The sequence below is a fragment of the Taudactylus pleione genome, unplaced genomic scaffold (assembly GCF_031769625.1).
Source record: "Taudactylus pleione unplaced genomic scaffold, aTauple2 ptg000556l, whole genome shotgun sequence".
NCBI classification, from domain to species: Eukaryota; Metazoa; Chordata; class Amphibia; order Anura; family Myobatrachidae; genus Taudactylus; species Taudactylus pleione.
The window spans coordinates 21,617,582-21,636,194 of NW_028284958.1; the positions used below are offsets into that span (position 1 = coordinate 21,617,582).

The 18,613-nt window shown below is 45.6% G+C and overlaps 1 protein-coding gene across 4 annotated transcripts in view; it reads left to right on the forward strand.

Moving 5' to 3' along the window:
* Positions 1-10,411: 10,411 nt before the first annotated feature.
* SLC24A1 (solute carrier family 24 member 1) overlaps positions 10,412-18,613 on the forward strand; it is a 101,045-nt gene continuing 92,843 nt past the window's right edge. For 3 of the 4 annotated variants that reach the window (XM_088452881.1, XM_088452884.1, XM_088452885.1), the window contains exon 1: positions 10,412-10,536. The gene's annotated coding sequence lies outside the window, so the exon portion shown is untranslated. Of the gene's footprint in view, positions 10,537-10,642; positions 10,722-18,613 lie in introns of those variants that run through there. The other variant, XM_088452883.1, reaches the window with a different exon arrangement.

Here is an 18,613-nt window from a genome sequence, read left to right on the forward strand (position 1 = left end):
GGATTATGGAGTTCTGTGTTTGTAGCCCAACGACTTCCTGCCTTCACTTTTGTTAGATACATTAATAGACAGATATCAAAGTATAACAGAAATAGTTGCCAGCATTGTAATATCATTTCCAGGGAGGCTTTTCTGCTGACAGGGAATACAGAGCACCTCCTGTGATACTGACTAGGTGGCCCTTGTGCCATAATTTCCATCATGTTATTAACTTGGTTGTAAAGGCCCCCATACATCAGCAATTGATTGCAGTAATCGTGCAATTTGCAGTCGATTGTGTATAAAAATCTTTGCCTTTTTCAATCGATTGTGGCAATTCTGCAATCTGCAATCGATTGAAAAAGGGAAATATTTTTATACACAATTGATTGCAGATTGCACAATTGCTGCAATCAATTGCTGATGTATGGGGGCCTTAACATACTTGACTAATTTTGAAAAAGCATTCCGGGAGATAGTGAAAGCACTACCTCTGAGTGCGGCAGCAAAGTAGACCTGTACTGCTACATCTGAGAGGCCTGTCATAGAATTGATTTACATACTAATGTAAATGAGCCCCAATGCAGTTATTAAGATCTACCTTTTGATGAAAACAAGGGGTTCATATAAGTGGCACGAGAAACCTTATTTGAAAATGCATGTACCTATAGGGATCATTGGGGCAGATGTATTAACTGCCAAAGCGGCATCAGCGCGCGTTATCTGCACCGATACCGCTTCTCCCCCATGTATTAATTGGGGGCTGGGCGGTAATTGACAGGGTTGCTATGCGTCCCCTGTCATTATTGGCGCTGCTATCTACAAGATAGAAGCGCAGATGGGCAGGGCTATGCATGAACGGTCAGTTCGCTTGACCGTTCCACCCGCTGCAGCTGGCGATGCCCTATCCCCACAGCAAGGACAGTGCTGTCCCTGCGGTTGCCGGCTACGGAGCTGCACAGGGGATCTCGTGATGCTTGCGAGATCCCGCGCATGCTCAGTGTAACTGTCCGAGAGTGAGACACAGCGCATCAGCACTAGGTTGATGCACTGTGGTCTCTAGCGGGAATCTCCGGAGGGGGGTTTCGCTCCCCCATTCCGGCCGATGAAATGTTAATACACCTCATCTTTAAAGCTTTCTGCTTCACCTTGGTAAAGAGGCAAGCAGGAAGCATTATATCGGCACGATAAGTGCCGTTATAATACAACTCCCCCATTGTGCCTTATAACCATTGCAGAGAATTATACTAATGATCCCATTTGAATGGATATATCTCTTTTTATATATATAACAGCTTCTTAATGGGATTGCTAGAGGTAAATTGCTAAAGTGTGGGATTTTATAAGTGGAGATGTTGCCCATAGCAACCAATCAGATTCTAGCTATTATCTTCTAGTAGGTGATAGATAAATGATTAGAATCTGATTGTTTGCTATGGGCAATAACTCCACTTCTAAAAACCCACACTTTAGAAAATATACCCCCTAGACTATTCAGTGAGTCAGGGAGATTAATACTATGTCCGGGTGTCTCCCTGACAATCAGGGAGAGTTGGCAAGTATAGCTACCTACACACTATACAATTATTGGTCCGATTTGCGAATGATCGGGTGATCGGCCTGATTTATTGTATGATCATTTCAGCGTTTCACAGATAAAACGATTAGAAAACATACACAAACGCCTTCCTTCCATTATCTGATCTCTCGGTCAAGAACGTAAATCTCATCCTCTAATAACCGATGTCGAGCAGTGGACCTCATTCAGACCCGCTCACTAGCGCTGTGCACTCGCAAGCGAACCAATGGTTTGCGAACGCGCATGCACATGCTTCATTCTGCGCGTGCGCAAACTACTCTGTTCGATCGTAGGCCGTTCGTTCGCCCAGCAAAGACAGCCCAGTGAAATGAGTGACAGAAGAGGCCGTTTGGTGGTGGTAACAGGGGCAGGACACTAATAATGGGGGTGTGGAGGTGCGAACGCAGGCGTGCCTGGGTGTTTCAACGCCGTTTTTAAGGCGTGCATAATTAACAGGCAGCGTCATAGTACACGTCACATGCCTGTTTTTTACTCTGAAGTCCTCGCAGTGCTTGCGGCAGGGTAAGGCAACCACAAGGACTGCGATCGCTTCCGATGGTGCTCGATGTACCAATGTTTTAATACACTTCCTGGAGATGACATGCGCTAGTGGGCATCTCTACATACGCTAGTGGGTGTCTGCATACACAGAGCGGGCTCGCACAGCCAAAGTGGGTGTGCTTATGCCTTGGCGAGCGATCGCTTCTCCGAGAGAGAGACAGCTTGTCTGTCGCTGTCCGGGTCTCGCGCATGCGCACGATGGAGCTCCCTCCGTCGTGCGCATGCGCATTTGGGTAACATCGACCCACTTGCGAGTGTCCTGCGCTCACGAGCGGGTCTGAATGAGACCCTTAGTTCTGCAACACGTTGTTAACATCTTCCTTCCATTATAAGTCTGACAGAGTCTGTCTTCATTTCAGATCAGGTCAGCATTCTTTGGGGGCCAATGTATATGTAATTTCCTTTCAGGGCCAATGTGTGTGTCTTTTTTTTGTGGGGGACTTTGTTTTTCGTCTGTGCATTAATTTATTCAATTAAAAACTAGGAACTATTTTTGGGGTTCAGAAAGTATTAATTATGGATATAGTTGGATTGAGGATGGGGGGGGCGCTCTAAAATTTCCTTCACAAGGTGTTAGTATACCTGGGGCCAGTCCTACCTCCAACTTCTCCCCCACAGGTGCCATTACTGTTAGTGACGCGGGAAAAAAAGAGTATTATGCTGCAGACAAAGACGGACACTACAGACCCACCGGTGACCTAACCTCCTGCAGGTCCCTACACAATTCGCCAGACACAGGTTTGTGACTGTTTAGGTGATGTAACAGAAGTTTGCAACTCAGCTCTTGTCCTTGTAAACATAAAATATAGACTTTGATCAATTTTTTTGTGGAGGGGGGAGAATCAACTCCAAAATTAGCAGCTGGAAGTTGCTTCATATAACCTTATTTAAATTAAGATATCAAGCTCTTTTGCACCTTTGAGTTATTTTTCTGTTATTGAGATCGGGGGCTCTCATGTACAACAGTTGGAGGCACCATGTGGTATTTAGGCATACTTGCCTACCTTTTAATATCTCTTCGTGGGAGAAGCCTGGGTAAGAGAAGCAGGAGGGTGGCAATGGGGGCAGGGCATGATGATGTGTGTCAATAAGCCCCGCCCTCTTGCGGTAAAATTGACGCGATTGGCTAGAATTTTTATAGAGGGTGGGGCCAAATGACGTGATTCATGTAGAATCACGTCATTAAGCCCTGCCCCTTACATGGAGACCCGCAATCGCCGCGGGAATTCTACTCATTCTTCTCACTTCACTAGGAAGTGGGTAGAACGCGGGAGAAATGCTTACCCTTCCGGAGGTGCGGGGGGTTACCCAAAAAATCGGGAGCATCCCGCGAAAACCGGGAGGGTGGGCATGTATGCATTTAGGGCCGAATTCAATTAGCCGCAAAAAGCCAACACGCAATATTTTCGCAGCCTTCGCCTGGTTTTAGGCAATACTTTTTCCCTGCGCGCTCCCGGGTACAGACTGAATTCCAGGGGGAATTCAGTCTGTACCCCTGAAAAAGCTGCACTAACATTAGAAATCAATATAGAAGTGTCCTAATAGCCCTAATAAAAGTGTTTTGTGTTCTTAAAGTGTCAGAATTGACTGTTATATGCATCGTGCTGAAAAATTATAGAAAGCTATTTTTTTTGTTTTAAAAAAAATAAGTACTGAGATCAAATTTGGGGTTCATGAAAATGGGTACTAGCATATTTTGAAGTCTCTAAAGTGTAGATTTAAAAAACGGCGGTGTGAACAGCGCCGACTCGGGAATATTCTGTGTCGGCGCCAGGGAAATTCTGGGTCTGATCCGGATTGGAGCCCTGTTCCAACCTGCGGTTCAGACCCGGAGTTTCGGTATAAAAGCGGTATAAGTGAAAATCACAAAGAGGATTTCTAGAATTAGAGGATTTAAATTGTTATTAAATATTACTTGTTTAACCATTTTGTGTGTACATGGCTGGATCTTCACTTCTTGTGTGTATCTGGCTGTGAAGAGGGTTTTAGACAACTATTTGTGAGAAAAACGTATATTCAACATCCTACTGTACCTCCTACAACTACTTTTCCAGCCCCTTCACTAATTACAACTTATGCATTTTTCTTGTACATTAAATTACTTTGTAGTTCATTTATGTCTTAAATGAGCCATGAGAGCAAAGTGACACAAGGATTGTTTTAATTTCAAGTCACACTTCTACTTGTAATAATTATTATTATCCAATCATTATTTATAAATCGCTGACATATTAAACAACACATTGCTTTGGGAACACCTCTGCACTGAGGGCCTGGTTCTTTACAGATCGCTATTGCGATCGCAGCTGCGATTATGCACGCAGAACCACTGCGAAAATATGCTAATCACTGCAATCACACAATTAAAACAGGTCTGACCTTAATCAGAATTTGCAATCACACAATTACAACAGGTCTGACCTTAATCAGAATTTGCAATCACACAATTACAACAGGTCTGACCTTAATCAGAATTTGCAATCACACAATTACAACAGGTCTGACCTTAATCAGAATTTGCAATCACACAATTACAACAGGTCTGACCTTAATCAGTACGCAGTAAGAGCTCGAGCTGCATATGGCATCGCAGTGGCTAATTTGTGCATGCCCTTGTCACGGTGTTCAAATGCACTGACTCGCCTGCGTTTCCCCGAACCCCCCCTGTCACCACCCCCAAACGCTCACTTCCTGTCAATCACTCTGCGATGGGTCTGTGTGGTCTCTGCGATTGCAGTAACGTCGAAGTGGAGCCTTCGCGCAGGCGCACTGCGATGCATATGCTTGCGCGGTAAGCAACAATCGCCCATCTGCGTGCGTAATCGCAATAGCAATCCTTGCTGAATTAGGCCTTGAGATCGAGGTGTGGCTACAGAGTTGGATTTGAGCAGGGAAAAGTGACTGCATGGTTCGGTATGCATTCTGTATATCCATAATCATAATGTCCACATGCAGGAGATATATTAGCGCCAGCACACTGGTGCCTATCAACAAAGCTACAATGCAGCTTAAAGCACTGTAACAGTGTTGGCAGTATAATACCTCTTTTCCACCAAAAACCCAGGTCCGACCTGGGTTTTTGGACATGGTTCTAACCCTGGTCAGACCCAGGTCAGACCCATTTACACTGCACCTTTGATCTGGGTTACTCCCAGGTCAGCCCTGTTCACACTGAACTCAGGTCTGCCCTGCTAAACCTGTGAGGTCATAAAAAGTGGGAGGTGAATGCTCCACAACCATCAATCAGCTCATTTTAGGCATGACCAAGGTCAGATAACCCGGGTTGCACCATTTACACTGCACCATTACCTGGGTCCATCCTGCGTCCAACCCTGGTAGCTACCTGGGTTGGATTGCAGGGTCACTTGACCCAGGTTATTTTTCAGGGACCCTTTTACACTGAGCTGCGACCCGGGTAGACCCAGCAAAAACCCAGGTTTTTGCTCTGGTGTAAAAGGGGTATTACTGTGACCAATCTGCCTTACCAGCATGTTTACAGTTGTACTGCTGTCACCATTAGCATGCTCTAAGCTACGTTAACTTTGTCAGTATACTGACGCTGGCATAGTGCTACCAGTCAGGTGTGATACTTTTTGTTGACGTTCATCATGTCGATATTCATAATGTCGACATGGTCGTGATGTTGACATGCAGCACGTCGACACTGATAAAATGTTGACATGATTAGAATGTCGACAAGACTTCCCTGTAGTTCTAGTGGTGACTTACCTGGTATGGCGTGTCTGACGGCTTCGATCCGATGGCTTCCTTTGGATCCTGCGGCGCTTCCAGTGGTAAGTATGGCTAACCTTAACCCCTAACCCTCCCCCTAATACCTAATCCTAACCCATACTTACCGACTTCTCTGGAAGTCTTTCCGGGAGCAGCCGGGGAGGAGCTGCTGCTCTCATCTTTGGGGGCGGGGCCAGACTATAGCCATCATTAGGCCTGAGGAGGGGTGGGGATAAATGACGCGATTCGCAACATTTAGCCCTGCCCCATCACTATGGACTCGCAAGTATCTCCGAAATTTCTCCATTCTGCCCACTTCACTAGGAAATGGGCAGGATGTGGGAGATCTGCCTACTTTTTTGAGGGTGTGGGGGGTTACCCGAAAACTCGGGAGCCTCCTACGACTCTTGGGACAGAAGGCAAGTATGCCCTAACCTCCCCTCCATTAAATTAAACCACCGCCTACTGGCTAACCCTCCACTGCCGTTCCGTGCAACATGTCAACATTTCACATGTCGACATTAACATGTCCAAATTCTGCAGATGCCGACATGTTAAATTTTATCATAAATGTTGACATTATGACTACATCCCCTGCCAATCTGCTTGACATTATGTTTGTCGAACAAGCGTATGTAACCCCATGAACCAATAGTTTCTTATCGGTCCGTGCCTTGGCTGGCTGAGCCACACTATCCTTCCCCAAAGCTGTGTTCATGACCTTGTGTGAAAGGAGGAGGTCCTCACAGTCAGGCACTCCTAGAATGGATGCACACCTGGGGGACGTGGGGGGTCCAATAAGCAACTTGAATAGATGCGTGCTTTCAGCACCTACAATGGTAAACCAGTGCAGAAGGGCCCCGCATAAACGGCATGTTAGTTTCCAGATCCCAAACAAAAAGTGTAAACTGCAGAAAATCAGAACATTGCATTTTTCAATCATAAATGCCAATAAATGCAGATAAGATGCTTACACTACTACAATGAATACAGTACACACATTGCTTACGTTAAAAAGTGTATATTTATTGTAAGCAGGACGTCCCACAGTCAAGCAAAAAAAACACAGAATGAACAGAACATGTGTCAAAGCTAACGAACATAGGGGCTGATTCAGCAGAGGACACAGGGCCTGATTCAGAGCCAAACGCTCTGACCCGAGCGCTCGCTCTGAATCAGTGCCCTCCTCCATGAAAATGGAGCGGCCTCCTGGCCGCTCGCATAGCTGTGGGTGACCACCCACAGCATATGCGAGCGTCCATGATGATGGCGCCGCGATGGTCTTGACAATCGTGACCATCGGGCTTGCGACGGAGACCCTGCAGTAGGGTCTCCCTGCCACAAGCCCTGGAGTGATTTTGGCTCTATCAGAGCCAAAATCACTCCCACTGACATCACTAGTGATGTCAGTGGGGCCGGCTTCAGACGGTAGACGTTCCCATGGGAACGCCTCTGTCTGGCAGGCACGCCCACCAAAGGGGGCGTGCTGTCAATCAACATCGACAGCACGCCATCTTTGGTGCGAGACCCGGAGCGATGGAGAGCCCGTCGCTTGCCAGGTCTCGCGCATGCGCACGACGGAGCTCCCTCCATCGTGCGCATGCGCAGTGGGGGAATTTCGACCCGCTTGCGAGCGTCCTGCGCTCGCGAGCGGGTCTGAATGACCCCCACAGTTACACAAACTAATGCAGATTCCCGATTATCGGAAATCTGCGCATGTGCAGAACGGGTCCTGCGAGATCGCATACAGGTGCCGCTATGCATCTGCCTGATTGACAGGCAGCATCATTTGTTGGGCGGTGTGGGGGTGGGGATGGCCTGCATTCCCGGAAACAGGGATGTGCCGCACCTGTTTTCCAGGAGTGGCAAGGCCAGGGTCTGCGTCCATGGACACAGACTTCTTGGTCTCGCAGGCTGCCAGGACACAGGAGCAATCATTGTGACCATTGGTCCTGATGGTTGCAATCAGTGGCAAATGCAGGATTTCTCGAGAAGGGTTTCCAAATGCTTGATTTTAGAGTGAGTGTGGCCAGTCCATGAAGAGGGTAGAATTAGCACTTAACCAGCTTTAATATGTGTCATACAAAGTATATTGTGTGTCGTAATTCCAGCATATACAGGACCAGCGATCACAGTAAAGCTGCATACACGCACAACGATTTTTTTAATGATTATCGTTAAACGATATCGTTTAAAGATAATTGTTTGCAAAAATCGTTCACTTTATGAGTCAAACGATGAACGATTTTCGTTCATGCGCGTTCACGTTTGTAGTTTGTCGTTTGTAGTTTGTAGTTCAGTCAGACTTGTCAACTCAACGATTTTCATTAAGGGAATATGCAAAAATCGTTTGTAGTTCATAAAAATCGTTCATGACATTTAGTAAATGAACAACTTTAGTAAACGATTTTAGTAAATTTTTTCAAGGGAAAAAATCGTTTACTAAAATCGTTCATTAAAAAAATCGTTGTGTGTGTATGCAGCTTAAGTCATTACATGTGGCAGTAGGGCCATCCTGCCTGAGCTGAATGTTTTTATTTTAGATGTGGGCATAATTCTAGAGTATTAGAGCAAGTCTGGGAGAGCAGCAGAAGAACCTAGCACTGCCCTGGACATATATGTACATATTGGGCTCTATAGCAGCACATCCCTAAAGCTGGCCATACACGCTATAATCATCGGGGCGATCCGCCCGATATCCGCAGATCGCCCCGATAATTGTAGTGTGTGTGCGGCCAACCGAGGGTTAAATATTGCTCCGTCTGGCATACCGGATTGTCCAGCATGCCTGTCTGATGCGATATTTAGGGGGTAACCTGTCGGCCGCATCGGGCAGTATATGCCCTGCCGCGGCCGACAGACCGACATTTCCTGTGTTCCTTCCCATGGAAGGAACAGGGAAATGTCTCCTCCCCTCAGGGGCAGAGAGCAGATGTTGGCCAAATACACTGTGAGAAATCTCACAGTGTATGCCGCTGACATCTGCGGCTGGCAGGCTGCCAGATAAAATGTCTGTTGGTCTGACAGACATTTTATCTGGTCGTGTATGCCCAGCTTAACTGAATGCTTTCCAGATCTCCTAGTTCAGTGTTGGCTAACCTTGACACTCCAGCTGTTATGGAACTACATAACCCTGCATGCACTGCTACAGTTTTGCTATTAGGGCATGCTAAAACTGTGGCAGGGCATGCTGGGATATATAGTTCCACAACAGCTGGAGTGTCAAGGTTAGCCAACACTGTCCTAGTTGGTGCACAGGTTATTTATTACTGACTGATACATGTTAAAACATCCACAGGTGGTACTAATGATTTAATTTGTGATACTGAGAAGAACATTCAGCACTAGTAAAATTCTATTACATTACTATTTCTATTGTGGGCTGGGGAGGGGGGTTTCCAGGCAGATGGAAACCCCCCCTGCGTTTGCCTATGGCAATGGTGATCCTAGACCATACTTGCCTACTCTCACAGGAGTGGCGGGAAGCTCCATATTTTTCGGGTAACCCCCCACACCTCCGGAATAGTAGGCAGATCTCCCACATCCCGCCCACTTCCTAGTGAAGTGGGCAGGATGGAGAGATTTTCTGCGAAATTTGCGGGTCCGTATGGAGGGGGCGGGGCTAAATGGCACCAATCGCTTTATTTATCCCCGTCCCCTCGCGGACCCGCGAATCGCAAAGGGGGTTCCTGTAAAGGGGTTGGGGCCTAATGGCATCTATAGTCTGGCCCCGCCCCCCGAAGCTGAGAGCAGCTGGTCCTCTCTGGCTGCTCCTGGAAAAGAGTGAAAAAAAGTAGGTAAGTATTTTCTAGACTGCGACCTCGGTCACAGAGTTTAGATCGCAGATGCAGCAAGGAGGTGTCCTCCTGTTGCATTTGTATATTAGGACGTGTGTTTAGCAGGACTTGTGTGCGGCTTTGCAATTTCCGTCCTCTGCTGAATTAGACCCATAGTGCACATCAAAAATGCCTTATTAGCATAGTGACTAAAAGCGCGTCTGTATTGGCATTCGTAGATCAATTGATCAACTAGTATATTGTGTGCCCGTCGGCTATGTAGTTCAGAGACATATCGCGTCGGCTGTGCTGCACAGCTGATGCCCAATATATCTGCAGATATATTGAGGCATCATGCTGTATGTACGGACGGTTAGAAAACCACCCGTACACTTGCAGCAGAGGCAGCGGGGAGGGGGGCGCAACACGCCCCCCAGCCGGCAGGACCTGCGGCCAGAAGACATTTAATGGTTGTTCAGTGTGTATGAACAGCCATCATCTGCAGATATATCTGTTAGGTGTGTACCCAGCTTAAGATTCTAAATGGAAGTAATTATGTAATTTTGATAAAACGTCCTCAAACTTGAAACACACAAAACCATTTACAAAGTAAATCATTCCTCTCCAGTCCTCCCACATACTGCAGCTTCTGTCCTGGAAGTGAGGAAAGTACAGTGTTGCTGTATAATCTCCTTAATGCTGCAGGTATTAGTGTGGATTGGACACTGTTCTGGCAGTGTGTCCTTCATACCTGACCCTCAACAGACTTCAGCTGGTGCAGCTTTGCAGGAGATGGGGACACTTATGTTGCCTTCTCCCTAATACACCTCTCCTCACTGGGCGTTATGTGCCCTGAAGACTAACGGGACGAATGCTTCCCCCAAATTGCCTGCTCACTGCTCTGTTCAGGTATTTACTAAATCTTACACTGTGAGAAAGCTTAAATGTGAATTTTAATTGCACGTTAAACTGCTTTTGTAGACATAACATAATATCAGTGGGCGGTTATATCCTCCAGATCAGAGCTTCTCAAGTCAATTGCAGTCCTCAAATAGCCACAACAGGTTATGTTTTGTTTCTTTAATCATGCACAGGTGAGTAATTCTATTTCGCTAGGTCAGTAATTATCCCACCTACTTATATATATATATATATATATATATATATATATATATATATATATAGTGAGTTTGAAAAGTGCCTCCTCAGTGACAGCTGTGACACACTTAGCACAGTCACTGCGGAGGCTATATATATATATATATATATATATTTGTCACAGATATAGGTACGGGGTCATGTAAAGGACGAACATAATAGTGTAAGTTATTTCCAGATGAGAAGCCTTCATTTATTGTCAGATGCTCTTAATTTGGATACATTTTTAAATTTACAGAATGAATATTACGTTTATTAATATCACTGTGTTTTTAAAATTAGCTTTGTTTTGACCACCTATGGACACAAAATGTATGATATTTTTCTACCCAATATATCCGCAATCAGGAGAACAATAATGGGTTTATGACAAAGCCCTCACACTCCAAATCTGTACAAAGTTCATTAAGTAATTCCTTCCCAATATGTTAGGACTCAGTGGAGTGTCGCTGTAATAGGCTCACCTTGTTTCGGTGTGATAGCAATGTGGATGATATGTAAAGTATATTATCACTGAAAAGATTCAACAATTTCTGTTATTTTTTTTTCATGTTTGTGTTATATGTGATTTTAGTTTTGTGTGTCGCTGTCACACTATTAGACCATTATACCCCTTTTACACCGGAGCTAAAACCCGGGTTTTTGAAGGGTTAACCCGGGCAGCTCCCTGGTGTAAAAGGGGAGAGAGTTGGATCGCCGGGTCGAGTGACCCGGCAATCCAACCCAGGTAACTAGCAGGGTTTAACACGGGCGTAGCCCGTGAAACCCTGCTGTGAGAACAGCGCACTCCGGGTCACGATGACCTGGAGTGCGCTGCTAGCCGGCCGATTGGTCCGGCTTCAGTGGCGCTTGGAGATGACGTCATCTCCAAGCGACCACTTTCACTCCGCAAAAGCCGGGTCTATGCAGACCCGACTGCGGTGTGAGCGGCGCTGACTCGGGAATATCCCGAGTCGGTGCCGGCAAAATTCCGGGTCTGATCCGGATAGGAACTTTGTTCCAACTCCGGGTCATACCCAGAATTTAGATGGAAAAGGCGTATCAGTGAGTTCCGAAAAAGGTTATCACAGGTTTGATGTGTCACACAGTAATGTCACAGCATCATAAAGGTTGGAGACCACTGACTTATAAGATCCAGAGCTTTGTGTAGGTGCAAAACATACACCTATGAAAATCACATTTAAGATGTTATTCTATGTCTAAGCACATGCACAGTCCTAGAGGTCTGGTTAACTAGCATCTCAACACCCTAAAGCTGGCCACACATCGGGTCATGTTGGAGGGTAGGCATCAGTTAATCCCATACGTTACCAGATTTTCATTCCAACCAATCAACTAGTTAGCTGGTTGGACAGATAATCTTTAGATGTGTGGCCAGCTTTACTGTAGTGTATTTAAACATGAACACGCTCAATTGTGCTCATTTATGGGACATGCCAAATTGCCTTGTAGAGTGTAGAATGCTAAACTGGGTAACAACTGGTATATTATATCTTATTTTATTGCACATAGCATCGCAGCTGCATCCTTGGACGCTAACATATGCTAATGCAGCAGGAGGCGCCTGGTATAAATAGACGCCTCCTGCATGCTCGTGTGATCCGCTGCTGCATCACTTTCGAAACCATCGGCCATCAGAGTAACCGTCAGATTCTGCGCGTACGGCGATCTTCTAAAATTGGAGTAGTATCCAAAATATCGGGTTTGTGTACTACTCTGTATCAGGCCCAGAGCACATAATTCACATAAGCAGGTACAACAGCCACAGTGTTGCCAAAAATCACCTTCCCATGGTTAGACATAGGGGCGTTTCTAGAGAGGAGGGGGCCCGTGTGCAGTCTCTGACACGGGCCCCCTCCTCTCTGTCCAGCTGCCGGCAGCGCACTGAGCTGTGTGCTGCCAGTGCCGGAGTTATAGACTCTGGGCACTAGAGTGTGCCCAGAGTCTATAGATTATGCGCAGGTCACCACGTGACAGCCATTTTCCCTCTACTGCGCATGCAACGGGAAAATGGCAGCGGCGGCCATTTTCCAGTCATTTTTACATCGCCGGACCCTGCGCCGATTATCTGTCCAACCAGCCAACTAGTTGATTGGTTGGAATGAAAATCTGGTAACATATGGGAGTACATGATGATCAGCAATTTGCACCTAAATGCCAGAAAACAGATGAAAATGGTCGTCAGACAAGTTTGTTAAATGTTTCATTTAAACAATTTGTTCAAACAACAGTTTTTATTCATTTTCCGGCATTTGGGAGCAAATTGCTGATTGTCATTTGCTTTCATCCCTTACCAGATTTTCATTCCAACCAATCAATTAGTTGGCTGGTTGGACAGATAATCTTTAGATGTGTGGCCAGCTTTAGACTATGGACAGGGGGAGTAAAGCTGGCCACACACTAGACCAACTTTCATCCAACCAGCCAACTAGTTGATTGGATGGACTGAAAATCTGGCAACGTATGGGAGTAACTGATGATCAGCAATTTGCACCTAAATGCCAGAAAACTGATGAAAATGGTCGTCAGACAAGTTTGTTAAATGTTTGATCAAAACAATTTGTTCAAACAACAGTTTTTAGTCCATTTTCCGGCGGTTTGGTGGCAAATTGCTGATTGCCATTTGCTTTCATCCCTTACCAGATTTTCATTCCAACCAATCAACTAGTTGGATGGTTGGATGTAAGTTGGTCTAGTGTGTGGCCAGCTTTAGTATTTTGCACCCCAAGGGGGGGGTCTGGGTTAGGCACAGGCACTAAGGGGAGGGTTAGGATTAAGCACTAAGGGGGAGGGTTAGGATTAGGATGCGCGAAGAGAGGGTTAGGGGGTGATGGGGGCAGTGTTAGAATACTTACTCAGCCCCTGTCGGGATTCTGAGCATCAGGATGCTTCTTTCGGTCTTTTGACAGCCGGCATTCCGACTGCTGGTCCCCCATACCCAACCCGTATGTACATCCTACACTTAAGTGCCAGAAGTCATGGGATAGGTGCCTAGTATAGTATATTGCTCCCACTAGCCGTCAAAGTGCAGCATCGATTCCACAAGTGAACGGAAGAACTCTGGAGAGATGTTGACCCATGCCATCTGGATAGCTTCCCACATCTCATTGATATTTGTAGGTGCAGGATCTTGGATGCGGATGGACCTCTCCACCACATAAATGCTCAATTGGGTTCATGAATGGCAAATGTGGTGGAAACACCATTCATCTGAACTCTCCAGAATGCTCCTTGAATCAGTTCTGTACAACTTGGGACCGATGACACAGGGCATTATCCTGCTGGAATATTCCATCGTTTTGTGGGTACATGAAGTCCGTGACTGGCTGCAAATGGTCATCAAGCAATGTAATGTAGCGGTTACTGGTCAATGACATGTTTAGGTAGAGCCAATCCATGCCACTTGAACAAACCCACACTATTATGGAACCAGCGCCAGCCTGCACGGTGCCTTGTTAAAAACTGGGGTCCCTGGCCTCATGGGGGTCTGCGCCACATCCAACCCTACCATCAGCCCGAAAACATCTGTAACCATAACTCGTCTGACCACGCCACATGTTGCCAGTACTCCAGTGTCCAATTAGTGACCCCCTGTGTCTGGTGTTGTATTGTTAACAGGTGCACTCTGGTGGCTCTACTGCTCCCATATCCCATGGAAGCTAATGAACGCAGCACTGACCTGCAGCATATGCGTCTGGTACCTCCTGCATTGAATGTGGATGTGATTTGAGCCAGTGTCGCTTGTCTCATACTACGGACAATTCCTGCCAGATGCTGCTGGTCACGATCATTAAGCATCTGTGGATGGCCACTGTGCTGTCCACGCTGTGTGGTAACGCCTTCCATGAGGTATTCACTGTACACATATGACACCGTAGAACTTCAGAAATTAAATGTCCCATCCTTCGGGCACCTACTATCATGTCCCATCCAAACTCAGATAATTCACGTCACCTTGCCATTAGAGGCCTAGCCAGTGTTCAAACTGACTCTCAAAATGTCAGATTACAACTGATGCAGGTCTGGGCATTTCCAAGATGTCACAGTATGGTGAAGCCACCTTCTATTACCTTTACATAAAGCTATCCGATAACTTTTGGCACTTCAGTGTATTCATTGACAGACTGTTACGAGCCACCATCTCGGCTGTCCTCCATCCCTGGTCCTGGTCATTGCTAGGCAACCTGGATGCAGGGCCATGCAAGCTACATTATCTAATGGTCCCAGTGGTTGCTAGGCTACTAGGAGTCATTGCAGTCACAGTGCCTTCTGGTCCTGGCTTTGTTACTGCTATGTGTAGCCCAGCAGCTGCAATTCATATATTTAATTAGAGTTCTGATTGGTTTTCAGTGCTGTTAAAAGACAGTCAGTTCCACACTTCCATGCCGGTGAGAGTTCTTCTTGGAACCTTGTCATTCGGTCCCTGTTCATGGTTTCTGTTCCTGATATCCTAGCTATCCGTCTGAATGATTTACTCAGCTAAAGCTGGCCACACATCTAAAGATTATCTGTCCAACCAGCCAACTAGTTGATTGGTTGGAATGAAAATCTGGTAATGTATGGGAGTAAATGATCAGCAATTTGCTCCTAAATGCCAGAAAACAATGGTCGTTCAGACAAGTTTGTTATATGTTTGAGCTAAACAATTTATTCAAACAACAGTTTTTGTCCATTTTCCGGCATTTGGGAGCAAATTGCTGATTGTCATTTGCTTTCATACCTTCAGATTTTCATTCCAACCAATTAACTAGTTGGCTGTTTGGACAGATAATCTTTAGATGTGTGGCCAGCTTAAGTGTTTCACTATTGTGCATTGCTTCTGCTGCTATATACTCCAGTATCCTGATGTGTGACCTGTGCCTTGCTGTTATCACTGTTTAAATACCACTGCTTTTCTATATTGGGTTGCTGTGCTATTCAGCTGCAATAATAAGTGGCTGTATTCATCTTCCTAGCTGTGAATATCTACTAGGTGTAGCATGAGCCATTGTGTTTAACCATTGCTACTGCATTAAGAACTGTGGTGCAGATCTGTGTGTACTATTACTTACATTACACCTGTGGTTAAGTACTGTGTTGCACTTCTAGAATTGCATTACTCCAGGGGTAGCCAACCTCTGTCCTCGAGAGCTACTAACAGTTCACGTTTTCCAGACCATCTAGCTGGTGCACAGGTGTATTCATTACTCACTGACACATTTGAAAAGATCCACAGGTGGAGCTAATTATTTCACTTGTGATTATGTGCAGAAACCTGGAAAAAATGCACTGTTGGTAGCTCTCGAAGACCAAGGTTGGCTACCCCTGCATTACTCTATATCACAGGTTCTCAAACTCGGTCGTCAGAACCCCAAACAGTGCATGTTTTCCAAGTCTCCTCACAGAATCACAAGTGAAATAATTTGCTCCACCTGTGGAACTTTTGAAATGTGTCGTGAATAATTAATACACCTGTGCACCTGCTGGGTAACCTGGAAAAAGTAAACAGTGTGGGGTCCTGAGGACCGAGTTTGAGAACCTCTGCTCAATATGATGTCCATAACCCCTGTTTGCATATTATACCCTTGCTACTACCTGTTCCAGTATACTGGACAAAACTAGTGGTTGTTGTCAGTACTTCAGTTAACTGTGTCTTTGTCACATTACTGTTGCTTATATACTACTAATCCAGTTATTACCTGGTGATCTCCTGTCTGTTGCCTAAACCTCTATTGTCCGGATATACAAGACCTGGTGGATGTCTAAGTACCGGTGTGTGCGTCTAACACTAAGGGAACAGCAGGTGGTTGTTATAGGTAGAAAACCCTCCATAGAGGGACTCTAGGGGGTATATTTACTAAAGTTAGAGTTTATAGAAGCGGAGATGTTGCCCATAGCAACCAATCAGATTCTACTTAATATTTAACTAGCACCTTCTAGAAGATAATAGCTAGAATCTGATTGGTTGCTATGGGCAATATCTCCACTTCCAAAATCTCTAACTCTAGTAAATTTACCCCTAGGGGTCTTATGTAATAGTGCAGGAGTTTAATAACACAGACTTGAATTCAGCACCACCAAGTCATGGAGAACCAGCCACATATCTATATGAGATGCATTCTGCACTAGTAAAATAGTTTTTATAGGCCCCACTTTAACCAATAAAAACCTTAAAAAGTGACAGAAGTGATGAGAACCCCAGTCGGGGCAGTGACGGGACCCTACAGGTCACGCATTGTGTCTGGCAGAAGGAACCGGACAGGGGTGGAGGTGCCCTTCTGCTCCACGGGAGGTTTCTGTCCTCCCTGAGCTCGCCTTAGGACACCTGCGTTACGGTTTGACAGGTGTACCGCCCCACTTCAAACTCTGAAGATGGTGAATGCTCCCGCAGTCAAGCTCTAAAAATATTATATTTTTGGAGCTGGATGAATACTGTCCCCATACTAGTGTATAGAGACAGCGGATCATTCCGCAAGAGGAAGGTAAGCAGGAGATATCTCCTGCTTTTCCCTCTTGATAAATGGCCCGATAAATGTGCATTTTCACCTGCTTTTGTTAAAACTTAGTGATGACGAATAGGCCCCTAAGGAGTAAAAGAGAAGTTTTTTCACCACACTTATTTTATACAGCATTTACAGATTGATGCTACGATTGTTATTTTTACGGTTGGTGTTTTGATTGGCTGTGAAATGGACCTGCAACTGGAAATTTGATAGTCGTCTGCCATAAGTATTGCAGGTCTGAAAGTACTTATTAATGGACCTTATTGTAAGCAGAATGCTCGTCTCATGGCGAGAGATGGGAGAGGAAATGTCAGGTAGTATCGCTGAGTAGACATCCTTGGAGGATAATAACATGGAAGAATAGTGGACCCGAATTTGCAGCAGGCCCTGGCCCTGGCCTTGGCCTCAGATGGGAGGCTGCTACTATATCAATAGTGTTATATGCACTATAGTCCTGTTGTTGGAAGGGAGGGTTGTGTGTGTGAGAATATACTAGAAAGTATAAAATATAATACCTCTGTTCCACCAAAAACCCAGGTCCAACATGGATTTTTGGGCATGGTTCCAACCCAGGTCAGACCCAGGTCACACCCCATTTACACTGCACCTTCGATCTGGGTTACTCCCAGGTCTGCCCTTCTAAACCTGTGAGGTCATAAAAAGTGGGAGGTGACTGCTCCACAACCACCATTTTAAGCATGACCCAGGTCGGATAACCCGGGTCACACCGTTTACACTGCACCATTACCCAGGTCCAACCCTGGTAGCTACTTGGGTTGGAATGCTGGGTCACTTGACCCGGGTTATTTTTCAGGGACCCTTTAACACTGAGCTGCGACCCGGGTAGACCCATCAAAAACCCAGGTTTTTGCTCTGGTGTAAAAGGGATACCCCTTTTACACCACTGTGATCACTTTTAGGGGTCAATCCAATTAGGTGCGAATTCATCTGTTTTACACAAGCAGAACACAACACGGTATAATCTGTGATGATGGCTGTAGCCTCAAGCTGGCCACACACTAGACCAACTTACATCCAACCAGCCAACTAGTTGATTGGTTGGAATGAAAATCTGGTAAGGTATGAAAGCAAATGACAATTAGCAATTTGCTCCCAAATGCCGGAAAATGGACAAAAACTGTTGTTTGAACAAATTGTTTAGATCAAACACTTAACAAACTTGTCTGACGACCATTTTCATCTGTTTTCTGGCATTTAGGAGCAACTTGCTGATCATCATTCACTCCCATCCTTTACCAGATTTTCATTCCAACCAATCAACTAGTTGGCTGGTTGGATAGATGATCGTTAAGGCCCACATACACCTACATGATTTCGGGCCGATT